Source organism: Mus caroli, chromosome 1 (assembly GCF_900094665.2).
Source record: "Mus caroli chromosome 1, CAROLI_EIJ_v1.1, whole genome shotgun sequence".
NCBI classification, from domain to species: domain Eukaryota; kingdom Metazoa; phylum Chordata; class Mammalia; order Rodentia; family Muridae; genus Mus; species Mus caroli.
The window spans coordinates 100897053-100912601 of NC_034570.1; the positions used below are offsets into that span (position 1 = coordinate 100897053).

The 15549-nt window shown below is 36.3% G+C and overlaps 1 pseudogene; it reads left to right on the forward strand.

The window, feature by feature from the left end:
- Window positions 1-14108: 14108 nt before the first annotated feature.
- Window positions 14109-14238, forward strand: LOC115032548 (annotated as a pseudogene).
- The last annotated feature ends 1311 nt before the right edge of the window (window positions 14239-15549 follow it).

A 15549-nucleotide genomic window follows, 5' to 3' on the forward strand; every position in this document is an offset into this window, starting at 1 on the left:
GAAAAACTCCAGAGCATGCAATTTCCTGCCAATTCCTTGAATTGCTGGCATTAGAGGCCATTGATTTTTCTACATGTACATAATCACTGCCCAGGGTACAGTCTGTCCAGTTACTGGCTGAGGACATAGCCACAGCAAAGAGCAGGTGCCTATCATTAATTACTTTATGATTTGAAAATGACAAGAAGATCAACCATGAGTCATTGTGCAGGTCTATGTAAGCAGAAGTAACTGGCACCAGTTGATCATGGGGAAGCAAGCCAAAAACCCTTTGTTTGAGGAAGTGTCTCTTCATTTAGGCCTTGAAGAATAAATAGGATTCTTTTACTGGTGGCTGTATTCACTCTTTTTACTGTGCAAATGACCTGCTCTTTGACAGTTTACATTTCTGAAATCTGGATTCATTAAATACAACTTGTGCAAAATCCTGATGCTAATTAGACAATGACTTAAACACCTTTGTTCTGATTTTTCAAACATCAATAGCTCCCTAGAATTTAATGTTTTAAATTTTCTCGTCATGGGCAACTTCCTTTTTCTTTATCTTTGATGGGATTCCCTGTCTTGGTTTCCATATGTTGAACTATTTTGTTTTTATTGCAGTTGTTTGGTCTTTACTACATGCTTCCTGCATGTCTTTATTAAAACTTAATCTTTAATCAAAATGATCAGTCTTAATTATATGTTATTTTGAAAAGTCATTTCAGTTCAAAGCATTATACACTAAAACAGACACCGTACATGCACTGAAAGCAGATCAATTAATGTTTAACCTATAGAGAAGTCTCACTGGGATGTAAAAAGTGCCTTCAATTATTCAAAGCGCAGTTGTGTGAAAAAAGGATTACATTTATTTTGTGTTTCCAGGAGGAACAGCTAGCATCAAAGACCAGAATTTTAAGAAGATGTATTTTTGGATTAGTTTAAGAGGGGCATTTAATGTACCACATTTTCTGTATCCATTCCTCTGTTGAGGCACATCTGGGTTCTTTCTAACTTCTGGTTATTATAACTGAGGCTGCTATGAACATAGTGGAGCATGTGTTCTTATTACCATTTGAAACATCTTCTGGATATATGCCCAGGAGAGGTATTGCTGGATCCTCCAGAAGTACTATGTCCAATTTTCTGAGGAACCGCCAGACTGATTTCCAGAGTGGTTGTACAAGCTTGCAATCCCACCAGCAATGGAGGAGTGTTCTTCTTTTTCCACATCCTTGCCAGCATCTGCTGTCACCAGAATTTTTCATCTTAGCCATTCTGACTGGTGTGACAGAAAATGTTGTACATTTACACAATGAAGTACTACTCAGCTATTAAAAATAATCAATTTATGAAATTCTTAGGCAAATGGATTGATCTGGAGGATATCATCCTGAGTGAGTTAACCCAATCACAAAAGAACTTACATGATTTGTACTCACTGATAAGTGGATATTAGCCCAGAAACTTAGAATACCCAAGATACAATTTGCAAAACCCATGAAACTCAAGAAGGAAGGCCCAAATGTGGATACTTTGTCCCTCCTTAGAATGGGGAACAAAATACCCATGTAAGGAGTTACAAAGACAAAATTTGGAGCTGAGATGGAAGGAAGGATTATGTGGAGACTGCCCCATCTGGGGATTCATACCATAATCAGCCATCAAACGCAGACACTATTGCACATGCCAGCAAGGTTTTGCTGACATGATCCTGATATAGGTGTCTCTTGTGAGGCTATGCAAGTGTCTGGCAAATACAGAAGTGGATGCTCACAGTCATCTATTGTATGGAACACAGGGCCCCCAGTGGAAGAGCTAGAGAAAGTACTCAAGGAGCTGAAGGGGTCTGTTACCCTATAGGAACAGCAATATGAACTAACCAGTACCTCCTGAGCTCATGTCTCTAGCTGCGTATGTAGCAGAAGATGGCCTAATCAGCCATCATTGGGAGGAGATGCCCTTGGTTTTGCAAAGATTATATGCCACAATACAGGAAATGCCAGAGCCAGGAAGCAGGAATGGGTGTTTGGGGAGCAGGGCAGGGGGAGGGTATAGGGGACTTTTGGGATAGCATTTGAATTGTAAATGAAGAAAATATTTAATAAAAATTGTTTAAAAAGTGACAATAGGCAACAGGAACAAAGAAGGGCATTTAAAAAATGGGTTGGTTAAAAATTTTAAATTGGTTAGAATATAGGAAATTTTGGGGGCATTGAAAGACTGTCAAACACAGGTTGAATGATAATTTGTTCAGTCAATATACTAGGAAATGGTGCATCATATGAAGATAGAATATTATAACTTTCAAAGTCTATTGCAATGCACACATAATATTGTAGTATGATCTCCTTAGTGTTTCCATTGTTGTGTCAATTCAAGCATATCTCTAACATAATTCATCATGTGCCTTTTAAATTGCTTTCTGGATGGCTTCCCTTCTGCTACAAGGATTATCTCTACACACATCATCACACACCCTGGAAACTTAGAAGGCATCTCCAGCTCATTTCTTATTCTTTTGTTGCTCAGAATCTAACCAGTCATGCAGTCCACATGCTGGTCCTTTGGTAAAACCTCCTTCATTTTCCTTTTATTCTATCCATGCTAAGTCCTATGAGTTGAGCCTTCCCCAGCACTGCAGCAAGAAAGACATGCATTTTCTATAACCATGAGTATAATTTTAGGTTCTGTCCTCATGGTGTATTATGAAAAAAACCCATCTTAGCTTTAATGTCTTCAGTGTAAAAAGAAGTGTAAACAACAAGCATCAAATAAAACTATACCACTTTAAACTAATTTTAGATCATACTACCATCAGTTCATCAGCAGCTGCTTTGCCAAGAGATGTATATTATTAATGACATAAACCCTTCATAGAGCACCACTTGCACACTTCTTAAAGTGAACTCACTCTCCTTACAATATTTGTAAGTCACTTTAATCTTGAAAGAACACTTATGATTCTTTTATCTGTTTTGCTATTTATCTGTCTTACTGCTTTATCTTATTGATAAAATACTATTCCACATATCCTTCCTAGAAATAAAGCTTTAGTTTCTTAATTGTATGTTATATATTAATTGTATGCAAGTGTATAATTCACTTAAAGAGGATTTTTTTACTATTTCCTTTTCAGAATTTTATTATATATTTCTCTCATATTTCTGTTTGCCCAGCTCCTTCAGATACCCTATGTACCCACTTCTGTGTACTTTTATTTGTTGTTGCTTGTTTATTATTCTTGTTTTTGTTTATTCATCATGTCCAGGTTGTGCTATTGACATATTCTTGGATGTGTTAGCTTTCACTGAAATATTGCTGACTTTCCAGGAGCAACACACTTCAACAAAACTGTCTCTCCCTCTTTCAGCAGGTGTCAGTTATCAAAAGATCCATGGTTAGGTATGAGATTTCATGTGTACCTCTCTTCTCCATTCTAGGATTTGATCTTAATAGACCTAGGATAGGGCTTATGTACTGTAACCATTGCTGTAAATTTCTAACTACAGATGACCTGCTGTATCTGGAGGCCCCTGTTTCTTCCTATTCATCATCTACTACCTTTGGCCCTTACTGTGTTTCTGTTCTCCTACAACCTATGAGCCTTGGAAGGGTGGGCTCTGATATAGATGTACAATTTAGAACTGAGTGGTTCGAGTTTATTTTCTACACCTTGGCCAGTATTGTTGTTTGAATATGGTTGACCCAGGGAGTGGCAGTATGGGGAGGTGTGACCTTGTTGGGATAGTTGTGGCCTTATTGGAGAAAGTATGTCACTATGGGGGAGAGCTTTGAGATCCTGTTTCTAGCTGTCTGGGCAACAGCAGTTTTTACTGTTTGCCTTTAGAAGAAAATGTAGAACTCTCAGTACCTCTAGTGTCATGCCTGGTTTGATGCTGCCATTCTTCCTACATTAATGATAATGACTCTGAACCTGTAAACCAGCCAATTGAATGCTGTCCTTTATAAGACTTGCCTTAGCTGGGTGATGCTGGCGCATGCCTTTAATCCAAGCACTTGGGAGGCAAAGGCAGGCATATTTCTGAGTTCGAGGCCAGCCTGGTATACAGAGTGAGTTCTGGGACAGCCAGGGCTACACAGAGAAACCATGACTCAAAAAAACCAAAAATCAAACAAACAAACAAACAAAAAAACCTATATTTTTTAAGATTTGGAAGAACACAGAAAAATTCAACCTCAGACTTCATCAGAATTCTACCTGTGCAATGGAAAGCTGTTAAAGTAGAAACACAATCTCATCAAAGAGATGAAAATAAATATTTATGAACTGCTCAGCTATATATGAGACACATATATCATAAACCCTTCCCACAAGTCTCAGTTCCATCATGAAAGGATGACCAGAAGGGATATAAGAGTCAGAAGTTAAGTGAGACCAAGGTGTATTAAATGTGCTACCATAGCAAAATGTTCTTCAACTGTGTGTGTGTGTGTGTGTGTGTGTATATATCACTGTCTTAAAACTCATCATCCCCCACCTTTAGCCTACTCAGTACAAGATTAGGACTCTTCTCATCATAGTTGGCTCTACTGAGGGGAATCTTAAGCACAAGTTCTGTGTATATTTGCATGATTGCCATGATTAGCATGCTTTTCAACTATTTCAAACTTCCAAAGAAGCTCATTAGTTAAAGTCACAGGTTATTTTAAAGCACAAAATGATCTGCTCTTCCAAGATATCTATGGCTATGTTTGCCAGTTCCTTTGACCAGATATCAGAGAAGAAACTCTAATATTAGGCTACAAGGGGAAAAATATGTCCTGCTCGAAGTAGATTGTCTTTCACAATCATCTTTGAACTTGAGTTTTACTGGTCACTTAGTGATATCCACATTTATATTCACAGTTCTTTCCCTATTCGATTCTCTTTAGCTGTATTCAACTAGAGAATAATTCTTGGCTTCCAGAAGCCAAAGCAACTCAAATAGTTAAGTGAGATCAAGGAGTGTGCTGAACATTGTGTTGTGTATATGGGAAAGCACAATATATACCCTGATTTTTTTTCACACTTTAAATTGTTTTATTTTTCCCCTTTTTGTTGGTTATTTTATTTATTTACATTTCAAATGTTGTTCCCCCCCTTCCAGGTTTTCTCTCCTCAAACTACCAATCCCTTCCCCTCCCCTACCTCTATGAGGGTGCTCTTCCACCAACCCGCCCACACACTCCCTCCTCAGCAAGCTAGTATCCACCTACTTACTCTAGGGCATTGAGCCTGTACAGGACTAAGGGCCTCCCCTGCAGCTGATGCCAGATAAGGCATTCCTCTGCTACAAATATAGCTGCAGCCATGGATCCCTGCATCTGTACTCTTTTGTTGATGGTTTAGTTCCTGGGAGCTCTTGGGAATTCTGCTAGTTGGTATGGTTGTTCTTCCTATGGGGTTACAGTACCCTTCAGCTCCTTCAGTCCTTCCCCTAACACTTCCAGTTGGGTCTCCATGATATTTCCAAAGGTTCACTGCAAGCATCCACATCTGTATGGGTCAGGCTCAGAGGACAGTTATACCATGCTCCTGTCAACAAGTGCTTCTTGGCATCAGCAATAGTGTCTGGGTTTGGCGTCTGCAGATGGGATGGATCCCTAGGTGAGGCAGTCTCTGGATGTCCTGTCCTTCAGTTTCTGCTCCACTTTGTCCCTGAATATCCTTTAGAGAGTAACCATTCTAGGTAAAAAATCTTGAGATGAGTGGTTGACCCCATTTCTAAACTGGGGGTTGTGCCTAACCTCTAGATATTGTCTTTACATGCTCTCTCTCTCTCTCCTTTGTTGGGTGTTTCTGCTTATGTCATCCTGTTTGGGTCTCAACCAATTGGGACCTCACACTTCCCTGGCATCTGAGAATTTCTAATGGCTACTCTCCCCTCAGTTCCTCATTAACTCCCTCTACACAGTTTCGTGACCCAGTACTTCTCCCCATCTCCCAAACTGATCTTGCCTCCTTTCCATCTCTCTCCCTGACAGGTCCCTCCTTCTATCTATTGCTCATACTTATGTTGTTTCCCCTTCTAAGTAGGACTGAAGCATCCACACATTGGTCTTCTTCCTTATTGAGTTTCCTATTGTCAGTGAATTGTTTCGTGGGTATTCTGAGCTTTTGGGCTAATATCTAATTACCACTGAAAACAGACCATGTGTGTTCGTTTGTGGCTGAGTTTCCTCACTTAAGATGATATACTCCATCCATCTGTATGTGATTTTCATGAATCCATTGATTTAATAGTTGAGTAGTACTGAATTATGTAAATGTACCACATTTTCTGTATACATTCCTCTGTTGAGGGACATCTGTGTTCTTTCCAGCTTCTGGCTATTAAAAAGAAGGCTGCTATGAAAATAGTTCTTGTGTTCTTGTTATATGTTAGAACACCTTTTGGGTGTATGCCCGGGAGTTGTATAGCTGGGTTCTCAGTATTATGCCCAATTTTCTGAGGAACTGCCAGACTGATTTCCAGAGTGGTTGTACCAGCTTGCAATCCCACCAGAAAAGGAAGAGTGTTCCTCTTTCTCCACATCCTCACCAGCATCTGCTGTTACCTGAGTTTTTGTTCTTAGTCATTCTGATGGGTATGAGGTGATATCTCAGGGTCCTGTTGATTTGCATTTCCCTGATGACTAAAGATGTTGAACATTTCTTTAGGTGTCTTTCAGACATTCAAAACTACTCAGTTGAAAATTCCTTGTTTATGTACCTATTTTTTAATAGGGTTAATTGGTTCTTTGCAGTCTAACTTCTTAAGTTCTGTATATATTATGGATCTTAGCCCTCTATTGGATATAAGGTTGGTAAATATCTTTTCTTAGTCTTTAGGTTATCATTTTGCCCTATTGACAGTGTTTGCATTATAGAAGCTTTTCATTTTTATGAGATCTCATTTGCCACTGTTGATATTAGCACCTGAGCCATTGGTGTACCTTTCAGGAAATTTTCTCCTGCAAAAAGGTGTTCCAGTCTCTTTCCCACTTTCTCTTCTATTAGATTCAGTGTATCTGGTTTTCTGTGGATGTTCTTGATCCACTTGGACTTGAGCTTTGTACAAGGGGATAGGAATAGATCAATTTGCATTCTTTTACATGTCACTTGAACCAGCACCATTTGTTGAATATACTGTCTTTTTTCTACTGAATAGTTTTGGCTTCTTTGTCAATGATCAGGTGACCATAGGTATGTGCGTTTATTTCCGGGTCTTCAATTCTATTCCATTGACCTATCTACCTGTCTCTTTACCAATACCATGTGGAATTTGTCACTATTGCTCTGTAGTATAGCTGGAGGTCAGGGTTGGTGATTCCCCCAAAGTTCTCTTATTGTTGAGAATAGATTTTAGTATCCTGGGTTTTTTATTCTTCCAGGTAAATCTGAGAATTGATCTTCAGGGTTGCCCACTCTCTCCCTATCTGTTCAATATAGTACAAAGTTCTGGTCAGAGCAATTAGACAACAAAAGAAGGTCAAGGGGATACAAATTGGGAATTAAGAAATCAAGATATCACTATTTGTGGATGATATGATAGTATACTCAAGTGACACCAAAAATCCCACCAAATAACTCCTATAGCTGAGAAATAACTTCAGCAAAGTGGCTGGATATAAAATTAACTCAAACAAATCAGTAGCCTTCCTCTACTCAAAGGATAAATTTCCTGAGAAATAGAGAAACTACTCTCTTCACAATAGCCACAAGTAGTATAAAATATCTTGCTGTGACTATAACAAAGCAAATGAAAGAACTGTGACAAGAAGAACTTCAAGTCTCTGAAGAGAGAAATTAAAGCAGATCTCAGAAGATGGAAAGATTTCCCAAGCTTGTGAATTGGCAGGATTAACAGTAAAAATGGCCATCTTACCAAAAACAATCTACAGATTCAATGCAATTCCCTTCAAAATTCCAACTCAATTCTTAGATATACCTTGATTTTTTTTGTTGATTAAAATAAATCTATTAATAATTAGTAAACAGCTAAAATTACCATTCAAACCTATAAGGTAAGTAATCTGTCTATCAAACTTAAACATTAAATAACTATATATTCTGTTGTTTTAAGACCCATGCTAGCAGGAGACTCTGGATAGTCCTATGTGTGTTTCATCAGTGCTGAGTTTACAGGCATTTACCACCATGGCATGCATGTTCAATTTTTTTTAAATTAAAAATGTAGAATGTTTAACCTTTTGAAATTTCATGTTTTCTTGTCATCATGCCAAACTCTTCTGGTCTTCAGAGCCTCAATCTGTACATAAATTTGAAAAAAGTATTGTATTTGCTATATTATGATAAATATGGTGTACATTAAATTAAAAAGAAAAAAGTATGATCCCTATTAAGTAATCTTTTAAAATTAATTCTTTTCAGAAATCAGCCATATCCTCAGTATTTAAGATAGTTTTATATGAGAAAAATTTTGTTGAGGGTAAAATATTAACCATATACATATAGAAAATGAATCTCCATATAGTGCAATTGGATTTTAATATTAAAGCTGAATTCATGGTGCATTCGTCAGCCCTCTAGAATGTCCTCTGAAAAATTCATAGTATTCAGTATACTTTCTCTTAATTCAGCATCACTAAGACAATCACTATATGGATTCAATAACAAGGAAGTTTCCACTTATGCAGTGAATGAATTTACTATATGTGGAAAAGAATCTTACAACTTAATGCTTTCTCAAAGATTTGACTAGAAGATGAGGAAATACCAAAGGACTGTTTTCTTTGTAGTTGTCATTTTCTTTCAGAAGAAAATATAGAAGAATATATATATATATATATATATATATATATATATATATACATTCCATGGGTTATTGAGAAATTTTGAAAAATAAGAACTTCTTACTGCATAGTTTTATATGTCTCTAGATTTATTTATTTATTTATTTACTTATTTATTTATTTTTACCCTGGAGAAAAACCTATTTCTGAAACCTATGATGATATTTTAACATATTTATTTGCATCATAGTTCTTTAATACCCTTGGTACCCAAAGATTTCTCTAAGGATGTGTAGATTTTCTAAAATATTTGAGGCATCTTTTTCTTTCTTCTTCCCGTCCTTTCCAACCGCTCAAAAACTTTCTTCTGCCATGAGGGAAAGACACGAACCTTAGGGGTTTTCTCTTACATCTGAAAACTACTCAAATTCTTCATTTGGTTGTATAATTGTGAGAATTATTAACTATAGCAACAGGAGAAATTTAATCCCAGCACATGAATAATTATTCATGACTTTGATGTTACTTATAATTGTAGTGCATCACCCATCATTTAAATATCATAGAAAACCCCACCCACCTCAGAGAGCACAAGTGTTTCCATCTTGGCCTGATTATAACAGGTGTGGAAGGATTTAGAGTAGTAAACATAAAACGTATATTATGAAAAATGGATTTTGCTCTAAAGACTCAAGTCAATTTTCTGAATGCATTCACCTACTGACATTTTGTAGAAAAATTATTTTCCTTTAGATCTTACATTTTTTTGGAAAATTCCAATAAAAGTTCTAATTGCCAATATAAATCAATACTATATTCTTAGCAGTTTAAAGTGCAATAAAATGTATAGGAAAATTAATGTAATTAGCAAGAGATCTATATCTTATTTTTTCTAGAACAAATAAATAATAAAAAGGAAATAAGAGAGAAATATCTATAAATTGGTTGTTGCCAGAGGTTAGATATTTTAGGTAGGAAACAAGCAAACCTTAAGAGGACTGCTTATGGGATATTCTCTTGTAAATGAAAATTTATAAATCTTTAATGTTTAACAATTCTCAAAAATATTTTAATGTATATAATTATTGCAACATGGAAATAAAGAGGCACCTCTAGCATCTCTTTGATTAAGTCTGGCGATGGTAAGTAGAATTAAGATATTATGAAATATAAAATATTAGTATCAATTATCTTGTGACATGTATGTTAAGAATAAATGGTGCAGAAAGAGAAACAAATATTTAGGAATAAATTAAAATCTGAATATTGACTCTGTTAAATAAGTGTTTACATATGTTCCTAATATCCAGTTACAACTCCATAAATATTATTATCAATCTATACTTGTACATATGTATTATATATAATATACTCATACATTCACATGTTTTATCTATTTTACATAATTCAATATATTTTACTGACAAAAAGTATGTTAGAATAAAATAACTAATTTGGGTTCAGGTAATATTTTCTGTGTTTTATGTATGAACCAATAGATTTTCTAATGTGTTATTATACTAAACTTTACCTGTAAGGTTTATTAGTCAACTTTAGATTCAGAGAAATTTTTCATGACATTCAAAGTGAATAACATGTCTACTCTGGAGTGTCCCAGATTTCTCTGCCTCTGACTATTCTCTCCTATGTCTCTTACATATGTATAATAAACCTTCTCCCCCACCATATATAGGAGTAGTCTTTTTCTTTCTTTTTTAAAATTATTTTCCTTTTTCTTTTCATTTTAAAAATTCATCTGGATGAATGACATATATGAAATAAAGGCATAAATGAATTCCCTTGCAAAGGAACTTGGTCATTCTGAATCAAGCTGTAGATCTGATTCTCCTAAAGTTTGAATGGATCATGTTTCTGTTGGCTTCTCTCACCTGTAGAATTTGATTCCTAATTCTAGAGTTCAATTCTTTCATGTGTGCCCTTCTCTACCTACTTTCTAACTGCTGTTTTCATCTCTCTAGTTTTTGGCCTGCTGTTCCCTAAAAGGAGGCACTTTTCTGGCTCCTAAAATTTTCCATAGCTATATGTTATGGTAAATATTATTTGGGGGTTTCTACCCCATCTTAGATCATTTAGTTCCTGCCTGAAGTCCCAGTATGCTATCTCTCCCTCCTACTTGCTTCAGTTCACATCCCCATGTAAGTTGTTCGTTCTATTTTGCGACTCTCTCTCTCTTCTTCCACAGATTCAGATTTTTACTATATTCGGCACTAGTACATATCAATGGTCAAAGAATGGCAAACTTAATTTCAAATTTTCCCAAATTGCAACAACTTTGTGCAACACAATAAAATGATGTCATATTCTGTTAGCTAAGGTACTATAACTTCACACATAAAAAATCTTTTATCTCTTTGATTTTTCTACATTCTGCTCTCAAAAATAAGTCTGAAGACTATGCCACAAAATATATCTCAAGTTTCATAAATTCACAAGGTATAGTTTAAAATCTATAAAATAATATGTAACAAAATTTAATTTTAAATTTAAACAAAAGGCTTATAATTTAAAACTATACATAAGAATTTTAATTTGCTAAAACCTACTATATATGATTCAATTTTAGTTTAGAGTATACTGTATACGTAACTTAGATTCAACTCTTGTTTAAGAAAATAAAGATTTAAAAAATAGCTACCATGTAATGAGTCTGCCTCTTGACTGATGACATCAAGATATAAAAAGCTACAGACTCTACGTAATCAGGGAGGAGATTACATAGCTCCCTTTATCATTTATTTATTACCAACAATAATTTTGAAGTATTAGGTTTCAAACATGGAGTAAAAGGCAAAGGTACATTTCAAAGCGGACTTGACTGCCATGTTCTTCCTGTTCCTTGCAACCTTCCTATTATAGGCCTTTCCTGCTTGGCATACCCTACCCCTTACATAGATCACCCTACCCCCTACACAGACCACTCTAGCTTAGTGGGATGGATGGATCCTTCCTGGGTAATCCAACAATTTTGTTTACATGCCTTCTTTGTACCTTTGGGCCTCCTGGCTCTTTAACTAGTTCCTTGCTTTTCTTTATTCTGTCCTCTCCCCATTCACAGGGTGACTGTGACCCTGAGCCATGCCAATCACTCTGGATTCTCCTATATGTCTCTCTGTCTCTGGTTATGATTTTCCATATATATAATAAACCTTCACTTCAACCTCTAAAAAAACAGAACAAAGACAAAGAAAACCAAACAAAGAAAAACCCTGAATAACAACTCTTACACCTATGGCATAAAGACCAATAGTGGAGAATGGGGAAAGACTCTAAGAGCCAGAGGAACAGGGAGTTTTATGTGATATTGTGTATCCTAGAAATTGCATATATATATATGATTTCTCACTAGCATTGCTATATAAGCATGGCTGGAAGGGGTCCATACAAATAGTCATGCTAACTTGGAAGGGAGCTGTTTCATGAGACTTCAAAAAAAAAAAACCATAGTTAACTCCATGACTTACATAAGGTTACTACAGCTGTGATGAAAAACTCCAGACTACCAATGTAGCATTGTACCATCCACAAGAAGTTGGTTTCCCTACCACCAATCAGTAACTTAAAAAGTACCCAACAGCTAGACTGGAGGCATATTCAAATTAATTTCCCTCCTTTCAGATAACTCTAGCTTGTGTCAAGTTTGCAAACTAGTCTGCTCAATTAATCCCTTGTCAACTTTAGACACAATAACAACACAGAAACCTAAAACCTTTCCTTTCTTGTGTTGTCATAATTATGTTATATCAAACTGAGAATTTTGCCCTGCCTGTGATCATTCAGTTATGGATAAAAGACACAAAATTTTTTTTGTTTTGTTTTGGTTTTTTGGTTTTTTGAGACAGGGTTTTTCTGTATAGTCCTGGCTGTCCTGGAACTAACTCACTCTATAGACCAGGCTGGCCTCGACCTCAAGAAATCCTCCTGCCTCTGCCTCCCAAGTGCTGGGAATAAAGGCGTGGGCCACCACGCCCGGCCTACAAAGTTTTTGTTTTATAATAAGCCTTAATCAGTACTGAAGCTGGACAGATATTTCCCCTCTATGCTATTATAACCTATTTTGCTTCAATAAACCCAAATTATAATTTACTATGTTCCATCTGGGATGCTTTAAACTCCAATTGACCAAAACACAAGGCCATGTTTTCATATCTCAAGTACCCTATGGCATCTCTACTCTTTCCTCTCCTCCTCCTCCTGCTCCTGCTCCTCCTCCCCCTCTCATTATCTCCATAGCCACAAGCCCAGGCACCTGAGAACTCTACCTATCTCTCTTCTGCCTACCTTTTGGCTGTAGGCATCCTTATTTGCTAATGAGGGATAATTTGGTGAAGTAAGATTACATTGTATCATTTGGGTATTTTACAAAGGCACCTGCAGACTCTCTTGTCCCTGGGGAAAAATCACATCTTGAGGGCTATTATTTAGAATTTCAATACAAGCAAAAGACCAAACCATAATTCCCTTTTTTCTTAAATTAAAAAGGCTCTTTCTCTTACAACAAACAAAAATATATAGTACAAACAATAATGAAACACTTCTGAAAATTATTAAGTAATAGTTATATTTAAAAAGTCTAATCTGTTATTATTTGGGAACTTAGATCTAACATATTTTAATGACTTTAAAATACTGTATCTAAATTTTGTTTTTGAATTTTAGCATGTATTACCATCCTAAAAACATCTTTTCAGATCCAGATTAGAAGATGGCCTAATCAGCGATCAGTGGAAAGAGAGGCCCCTTGGTCTTCCAAACTTTATATGCCTCAGTACAGGGGAACTCCAGGGCCAAGAAGTGGGAGTGGGTGGGGAGGGGAGGGGGAAGGGGAGGGGGGACTTTTGGGATAGCATTGGAAATGTAAATGAAAAAAATACCTAATTAAAAAAAGGGAAATAAAAAATAAAATATAAAAAAAATTAAAAAAAAACTTTGACCAACTTAAGTTTAATTATTAGATTGTAGTAATCTAGTCTTACCCCCGCCCCCCAACAAGTCTGAGAACTGAGAAGGAACAAATATTATTTGACTATGAAGGGAGCTAAGGAACAAAACTTCCAAAAATTAAAGAAATGAGGAAGATAGAGGACTGCCTGAACAATCCCCAATATGTTTTATAACTTTCAGGCATTTATCTTTAGCCTGCTGGTCCTAAACAACTGACACTTTAAATGAAGCAGGAATTATGAAAGACTAGCTTACTCTGTTTGGCAGAGCTTAGTAGCTGTCAACTATCCTGTGTCCATTTGTCCTTTTTGGACAGCATTTTGCCCATAGATTGTGGAAAGCCTTTGGAGTCACCTCAAAGAAATTGGAAAGAACATTTGACATTGGGCCAGGACAAGAAAATAAGGTTAAGAAACATACAGCTGATCGCTTCTCGGCCTTTTGGCTAAGATCAAGTGTAGAAACATCCAGCTGAGGAATGTTTTTCTTCTATCTAGATTATCTTGATAAGTCCCTGAATGGAGTGACCTCCAGAGCTTTGTTCCTTGACTATTTTGTTTATGCTTTGTTTGTTATTGTCCAAGAACTGACCCTATTCTTTTTTATACCCCTTACTGATAACAGTATAAAAGGAGATTATGGAAAAAACTAAACTTGCTTCAGTTCTGGCTGGGGACATTCTATAATGTTGTCTAATTGCTTTATCTCTATCTTACTTCCTCCCTCCCTCCCTCCCTCCCTCAGGATCCTATTGAATGACTGAAAGGGCTTGGTCAGTCGATGAAGATAGGGAACTTATTGCCCAGTTGCTTGTTTCCTACAAATAAAGCAACTCCACATGGAGGTAACATTCATCATCATCATCTTCTTTGTGGATCAATGGGGTTACTGTCAGGAGCATATCTGTCTCATCATTAAAAGATCTTTTTAAAATGAAATTATGTTAAATGACTTATTCTGTTGATCTTTGATGCTTTTGAAGGCCATGTATCTATTCATAGTGTATCTCATCAAACCAACATTCCCTCTCTCCAGGTAACCATTATCTATACATACCAGAATGTATATTTTTTGTGATAATTCAGAATAATATCTAACATAACTAAGACTTTGATTGGCTGACTATTGGCTTGCATTATTTAATTATTCAAAATATTTTCTAATAGCTGTTATTAAATGAACTGGGATTAATCCTTGTATGTTTAAATAAGTTACATAGGCACAATGCCTATCTGAGTTGAAACATACTATGTTGTAACAAAAATAATATTAAAGTTTGTATCAATATACAAATATTTATACCAATGAAACCCTTAAACCTCTATCAATTTGCAAAATTCTGGGTAAATGTACCAAAATTTAACCCCAGCATTATACTAAAATGTAAAGATCTCTATCAATGCAAGATTATGACTCTAGAATAATACTTTATGGTTTAAAAGAATAGATTCAGTAATTTTTTTGTTGTCTAATTTCTATAATATTTCTATACCTCCTTTTCTCTCTCAACTCCCTACCCCTTACTAAGAAAAAAAGGATAGAGAAGAGGAAAGTGAAGAAGGAATTTCTGTGTCAAGGATCCCTATTTAATTTCATCCCTAAGAACATAATTGCTCTTCCGGTCATAGCTAGGGCGCAGGGTCGGCTGACACCCGCCAGCTAGGATCTTAAGACTTGTGGTGAGTGGAACACAGCTTCTGCTCCAATCCAATTGCACGCGGGACCTGAGACTGCATTAGTTAGGGAAGCAGAAAACCGGCCTGAGTAGGGGCACAAGCCTCTTCCAGTCTGAACAGCACCTGGGTAGCTAGAGCGCAGGGTCTGCTGACACCCGCCAGCTACCCACAACACCCACCACAGGATATT